The 7,442-nt window shown below is 39.8% G+C and overlaps 1 protein-coding gene across 1 annotated transcript in view; it reads left to right on the top strand.

The window, feature by feature from the left end:
* The first annotated feature begins 1,265 nt into the window (after positions 1-1,265).
* LOC148427583 (contactin-4-like) overlaps positions 1,266-7,442 on the top strand; it is a 69,903-nt gene continuing 63,726 nt past the window's right edge. The window contains exon 1 of the mRNA XM_088407669.1: positions 1,266-1,572. The gene's annotated coding sequence lies outside the window, so the exon portion shown is untranslated. The remainder of the gene's footprint in view (positions 1,573-7,442) is intronic.

Below are 7,442 nucleotides of genomic sequence, written 5' to 3'. Positions count from 1 at the left end.
AAAAGAAAAAACTTATTTTTGCTTCTGTTTTCTTGCATGCATCTTTTTCTTGTTTGCTTTTTGTTCCTTGAGTGCTTCCTTTTCTTGCTTATTTTTTTCTTGCTCTTTTTTTGATGTTTTGTTTTTCTTGCATACTCTTTTTATTGGGTGCTTCTTTTTTCCTCTCTTGTGAGGGGTCTTTGTTTTTTTGTTTGCGATTACCTTTTTTGTTTGCTTAGTTTTTTTGTTTGTGTGATTTGCAGCTTGCTTTGTCACATTCATAATGTAACTGCCAAGAGTGGACAAACCCAAGTGAGCAGAGAGCAAGAGGTTGAGCGAGAGAGGGAGTGGTATATTAATAGAGCAATGACAGATTTCGAGCGAGAAAAATCTTTTTCTGTGCTCAAAATCTTTCATTGCGCATGATGATACCTCCCTCTGCACAACTGTTGCAGACTTTTGACAAATGTGTGCATGTATGTGGTCTAAATTTTTAAATTTAAATTTTTAAATTTTTTTGAGTGAGTGTTTACTCATCTTTTTGTGACCTGTGATTCGCTGGCCACCACTCCAGGGTGTATGTACCCCGCCCAATGCCCCAAGAGTGCTGGTATAGGCTCCAGCACTCCAGGGACCCTTGTGGAGATACGCGGTCAGATTCATGGATTTCATTATTATCTTTAATAGTAAAAATTATGGTGGCTTGGTGGCGCAGTGGTTAACACATCGGTCTCACAGTTCAGGGACCCAAGTTCAAGCTTCCTCCCACACTCCAAAAACATGCATGGCAGGTGGATCGTACACACTAAATGATCCTTAAGTGTAATTGGGTGCGTGAATGGTTGTCCGTCTCTGTGTGCCCTGCAATTGGCTGGCAACCAGCTGAGGGTGTCCCCTGCCTCCTGCTTGAAGTAGGCTGACATAGGCACCAGCAAGCCTGCGACCCTTGTAAGGATAAGCAGCTCTAGAAAATGGATGGCTGATAATAATAATGATGATAATAATAATCATAATAATAATAATATCCACTGTCGAACTATTTCACTGTTTCCCCTTAAGGGCAACTGTATATAACTTTAAAAGCCTGGCCAAAATTGTAGGTATGGAAATAATGGAGTTGACATATACCTCTCTTTAAAAACAAACAAAAAACAAACTTCAGATTGTTTATAATCTGAGGTAAAAGGATTAGAGGTTTAATTGCAACACGACTTTCTCGCGGTCGTCCAGCTCCAAACCCGCTTGGACGCTCGTGCCCTACGTCAGACGGCTAGCGAACACACCTCAACTCATCTCTAACACCAAATAGCCACATGCGAGAGGCGCTCCAACCTCCGACATCCACTGCTGGGTTAGATCACAGCGGACGAGCCCGCTGCAACACAGTGGCGGAGCGTGGAGTGAGCAGAACTGCAAGAAGGAGGAAGGAGAGCATTCGCCGGGAATCTGGAGGATAAAGAAAAGAAGCGTGAGAAGAGTTTGTTGTCACGCACGCTCGGCATTGCTGCGAGGCTGAAAGGACATGTGCGGCGTAACATGGATATCCGAGGAGGGATAAAACTCGACAAATATCACCTACTCGGACTTCGGCGGGTAAATATTTTCAACTGTATTTGATTATTTAGGTCACCGCGTGTGTGTTCACTAATTGCTATCTATTGATCAATATTCGCTAGTAGGGTGGATGATACACCCGGGACTGGTCGCCAGCCACTCGCAAGAGCACATATAGACTAACACGCAAACATCCATTCGCATCTAAGCACAATTTAAAGTTCAATTGTAGCAAATGCTTATCATCGTGCTTGCTCAACACAGACACAAAGTTTCACCTCTGCACACAAATAATGCATGTGCTGACGCACTGAGCACACATACTGTACTCGTACATTTATCTTTAACTGTATGGCTCATTATGTAGCATGCATAATTATGTACCTCCATAACAGTTGCGAAATTGACATTGTAATTTGTAAATGCTCTGTTCTTCACTTATAAGGGTCACAATAATTTAGGGATTGTTATTTGCATGAGTGAAGGCAAAGTCTACACATTTGATGTGTGTTTTATCAGCCAAATACAATTGCCTCCCTATACAAAAAAATAGTTGAAGTGAAAGGAAGACCATATGTATGACATCCACCGAGTCTCTCACAATGACCTCAATCTATTGTGAACAGTGTATATATCTTGTTTTCAGTGTTTGGTCACAGTTCCATGTATTGCTCTAAAGAGCTACAGTACTGGCAAAACTCATTTGCCGTCAGTAATCAGAAGGGGATTGCATTGAGTCTGGGCTCATCATCTCTCTCAGTGTTTAATTGAACTGTGTTTGCACTTGATTGCCCAAAAACCCGAATGTCAGCAACTACATTTAAAGTTCTTCTCATGCAATCCTTGAGAATCCTTGCACATCTTTCTTTTGACTATTTTCAATGATCACAATTGATGACTGAGAATATCAATATCCCTGTGGCACTATTTAATGGTTTTGGGGTTAGGGATGAAAGTAATTTGCCGCACAAAAACAAAACATGTTTTAGCCTTTTCTCACTCTGCAGCAAATTAGAGCTAGCTTCAATTTCTTGGTCTTCTGGAGTAGAAACACTTGTGTTGGTGCCATGAGGTCTGAAATTGGAGGCAGAAACAACATGTTATGGTAACAAGCGGGGGAAAAAAACAGCTTTCGTCAATTATATTTGAAATGTGAGTAAAAGTTGTTTCTAATCACCCTAATCTGAGAAACACACTGTTTCACTTTATTTTTGGATGGCAGGTATTATCATATAACTTTAGTTAAGGTCATTTGCGACCCTCATTTGCTCTGAGGTAGTACTTTGGGTTATTTTGCGCAAGAGCTGCTTTTCTCATTTGCATAGCTGTTTACATGTTCACACACACACAGTCTGAGATATACTGTAAAGCAAGAAACTCTGATGTACATTGAAGGGTTTCAGACAATAACCAGAAGCTGCTGTGTAAAATTAAAACGTTTATTTAAAGATCTATTTAAAGATTTGTTCTGGCAGCGGGACATGAAGCACATGGTGAAGCTAGCTTTATACTGCAGAAATTCCTACAAGATCGATAAAGTATCAGTTTGAGTTGGCCAATATGGCCTGAAGGCCATATTTCAGTAGTTGTATTTATTTTTTGAATGGTGATACACAATCACATCTGACCACCTCAAAGTTGGACTGTGTTAACATCAAGACAACTTGGGTATAATGTTACCAATATTTTGGGACTGGGCCCTTTCTTTCTTTCTTTCAACTAAAAATGGAAGGGTAAAGACACAGCTTCCTTCGTTTTTTTTCTACAATGTGTAGCTGCTAGGGGTATAACAAAAAGTAATTTAATGTGCAAAATCCTGTTTTGATTTAAACGATACGATCAAAGTGCATTGAACCAAAACTCATGAGGACAGAAATCACAGATGGCTAACAACTGAGCCTGAGCTTTTTACCCCGAATAATGGCTCCAAGATGTGCTGTGACTTGATGCACGCTTAAATGTGGTGCAAGATTTACCGCTCATGTCCGCAGCTAGCAGACAAACATGTTGCGTTTGATACAGGTTTGAACATTTTCAGTCATTTATTTGACATGTATGAAAAGAGCCCTTGAATGTAGCACAGCTTATGGCTGAAAAACAAGCTAATCGAGAATGTTGCTGAGTGGCGAGACAAACAATGCATTAACAAAGCAGGCTTTGTGTAACCCGCAGATTTTACATGCTGGGTGTCGGCTCAGCGACGCGCCATGTCACTGCAACAACGCCGCACACCCCAGCCCACTGCATACGTCTCCGCTCGGGCGCCGCACCGTGGGGTCCCTCGAAGGTCAAAATGCACTTGCGTAGGGACTACCAACTCATAAAAAAACAACAACAAAAAAAACCAACCAAAAAAAACAAGCTCCATTTGTAGAAAGTTAACTTCATTGCATGCATCATTTACAGTGAGTGAGTACATACAGTATTTGTTTGAACTTTTAAGTGAATTTATAGAATCGTGACTCAAATAGTAATATAGATTTGTACACACGTTACGGTGCCAAATGACAGGAAAAGCGTTTGCTCTTTTTGTCTTGATGACAATGGCACAGAGAAGGAGATACGGTCTCTTGGATTCATTCAATCTATCAGCAAAGGATAAGACGGTCTTGTCCATGTGGAGTGCATTTTCTATGTTAATCTGGATGTAGATCACGTTCTTTTTCCTGTTTGGTGCTCTCTGAACTGTGGAACTGAGCACGGCACATGGCTGCAGAGCAGATCTTTCAAGTGCTGCGTAAAGTTGATCACCGTGGCACAACAGCGCAATTTTAAATCCATGGAGATAGTTTTCTCTCCATTTTTCATAAAGCTAAGCATGCACATCCCATGTCTTCCTATTTTGAGGATATTTCTTTGTTTACTGAAGCGGAATGGATTGACTGTCGGGGCTGCGTATCATTCTCGTGAGGGTATGAATGAGATGGATTACAGTGTCACAGTGATGGAGAATTTACTTCTGGCTTTGTTGGACTTCCCAAATGAACCATAACTGATGGAGTTATGAAACCGTTAGAAGATGCAGGCTTGAATAATGCGACGTCACCATGTGCACACAGACGTTGCGCTTAATGTGGGAGTGACACTGAGAATAACATTGAGGAAGACTTTTTTTTTTTTTTTTTTTAAAAAGGAGAGTACCAAATACCTTTTCCTGGGACTCTTGTGAGTAATCCACCAAAAACAAAAATATGTGTATATACTGTATACATATACAGTGATCCCTTGCTACTTCGTGCCTCAGTGCATTGCAGATTTATTTATCTTTTGTAAAGGACCGTCACCACATAGCAGCTCATAATGCACTGGATTAATCCCAGGTTCAATCCTAACATGGAGTCTGAAGCAATCAAACAACCCTAATATGCAATCTTGTTCAAATGAAGGCACTTCTGTTTAAAACTATACCACTGCTTTTCTATGTCTGGCACTAAACAAGCACATTAGGGAAACACCTATGCTACTTCACTGTTATCATTTTACTGTAATATATAATAAACTACTGTATATAAAATTGCCAAGGACTTGAGCACTATGTTGACTCTAGGCATGCCAATTACAAATAAATATTGTGAAGGAGCTATAAGATGTGCTCAGAGTAAATACACGTTTAGCAGTTGTTTTTGTCACATGCCATTTAGACGTTCTGATTGCATTGCTATACTGCAATAATAAACCAAAGTAAAGCATAAACACCACATCATATCTTGTGTGACACACATGGGCTTCAGAATAATTGATGTTTTCCATAACAAGGTCATGGATGTGATTGACATGATATACAGTAACTAGAACTTTGCAGTTGGCATTTTATTTTCTTAACAGCTTTCTTTTTGAGCGCATGTCCTCCTAAGCTAGTCCCTTGTGGTTCTCTGCAAGCCTATAATATCTTTCTTTTGTTTCAAAGTGCAATTTTGAAGGTCTCTTTTGGACATGCTTCAACGCAAGCACAAAAAGGCCTGCTTCTTTTGAGCGTTGACTCAATTTATTTATTTATTTTTTATTTAATATTGTCAATAACCCCACAAGCAGAACAACCTACATTTAAGCTACATGTGGTCCTGTCTGTAGTTTTGTAGCTTTTTCTTAGCAATCTATTGAAATGTTACAAGCAGTTAATAGTTTTTGTTTCCTTTCTGTGATACCTAACGGCTTTTACTCCTATAATCCATGGATCAGAAGAGCTCGCTCATTTTGCATCTTGTAACAAGCCACGTGCAAAAATGTCGCACATTTGAATTGATGTTTGATGAAAATAGTATCAGTGGATTTCTTGACTTGTAATTTCCAATATAACAATTTCATTGGAATGAAATTGAGAAACACTTTCCCAATTCTTGAGTAACATCAAAGAATCATATTTCCATTTGAGTAAGAAAAGACAGTAATTGGCCCCCTTTCCAATATTTGGTGGGAAAGTGAAGTCTGATCTGATGCAGCACATGACTCCTGTGAGTGTGCCAGCAGGACTCAGTGAAAGGAGCTGCTTCCCTCACTGAGACGTTGAAGTTGCAGCCTGTCTCCTGCAGCTTTTCATCTAAAAGCTCACATTGCCGACTCCCTCTTGCCACATTTCTCCCCTGCAACATTTCCAAATGAACTTTGAACTGTCAAAAAAAATACCGAAATTCCCTATAAAGGGAATGATGGCAGGCTGCACTCAGCTCACTAACAAGCTCATAGCAGTTCCCGTGACTATTGTACGACAAAGTATTGTTGCTTCAGCAGCTCAAGGCTCTGAAACAGCAGTCAGAGAAAATGTTTTTTTTGTTTTGTTTTGTTTTCCTCCAGTAACACTTGAATGCAGCTTTCCTTGCAACATAACATTTTTCCTAATGTTAGGATATATTACTGTCCTGTGACCATATTTAAAGAACAGTCTCATAAAATTTCAAGCCCAATTTGTAAGAGATGAAACTGTGAACCAAAAGCACCATTTTTGAGTCTGTTTATAAGGCAATTATAACATTTCTCAGGCATATCATTAAGTTGATTGAAAAAGCATCTACCACTCATGAAGGGTAGATTTAAAAAACCATCATGTATTGCATTTCCATTTAGTTGTACAAGACATCCTTATTAGTGGCCCACCGTTACTCCTTTTCAAGCTCAAATAAAGGTCTGCTGCAAATGCCTTATTAGAAATGCCATATTTTTTTTTTCCATTTCAAACTCAGCCACAGCTCGTATGTTTAAATCTGGACATGCAAATATAAGCGGAGAGAGCCTTTCAACATATGCCATTGTGCTTGTTCAGAGGGGAGATTGGGACAAGGACTCTCGCAGAGCGCCCCTGTCTGGAGAAATGAGGAAGCTGGCATGTGATATGTCACACTCACGGCTTGTGGGCTTACATCAAAACACTATTAGTCTCTTTGTTTTGCGCCACTCTTTGAGGCTTAGTCTTGGCGAGCGGATATGTTGGATTTTCCTCAGTTGGCTGCCACGGTGTGCTGTTTGTGAAGAACAGAAATTAGTTGGCGTGTAAAAACCTGACTTCAAACAAGTTTTGAGCATAATCTCACTAGCCACATTATTAGGTATACCAGCGCAATCCTGTGATGTGCAGTGCTAACAAAATTTCAGCCTTTACAAAGATAATTGTGCCACTCTGGCACAGTGGCAATGAAAACAGATCATATGTTGCATTTGTCTTTACAGTTAGTTCCAAGAGAAAGTGACCCCCCCCCCCTCCCAAAAAAACAAACACACAAAAAAAAAACAAGACAAAACAAAACAAAAAAAAACAAACTTAAACTATGACTAGAACAATTAAAGTATTGCATGTAGGCATTGAGTGTGTACATGAGAGATGGACATTTAACAAAATTTCACTGCTCAGCAAATAGGATTGAAAAATCAATCCTTGAATTCTTGTGATGTGAAAAATGCAGGGGACATGAGAATAT

The sequence above is a fragment of the Hippichthys cyanospilos genome, chromosome 2 (assembly GCF_059441005.1).
Source record: "Hippichthys cyanospilos isolate Australia breed blue-spotted pipefish chromosome 2, RoL_Hcya_1.0, whole genome shotgun sequence".
NCBI lineage: Eukaryota > Metazoa > Chordata > Actinopteri > Syngnathiformes > Syngnathidae > Hippichthys > Hippichthys cyanospilos.
This window is presented reverse-complemented; position numbering and strand designations above follow the sequence as displayed.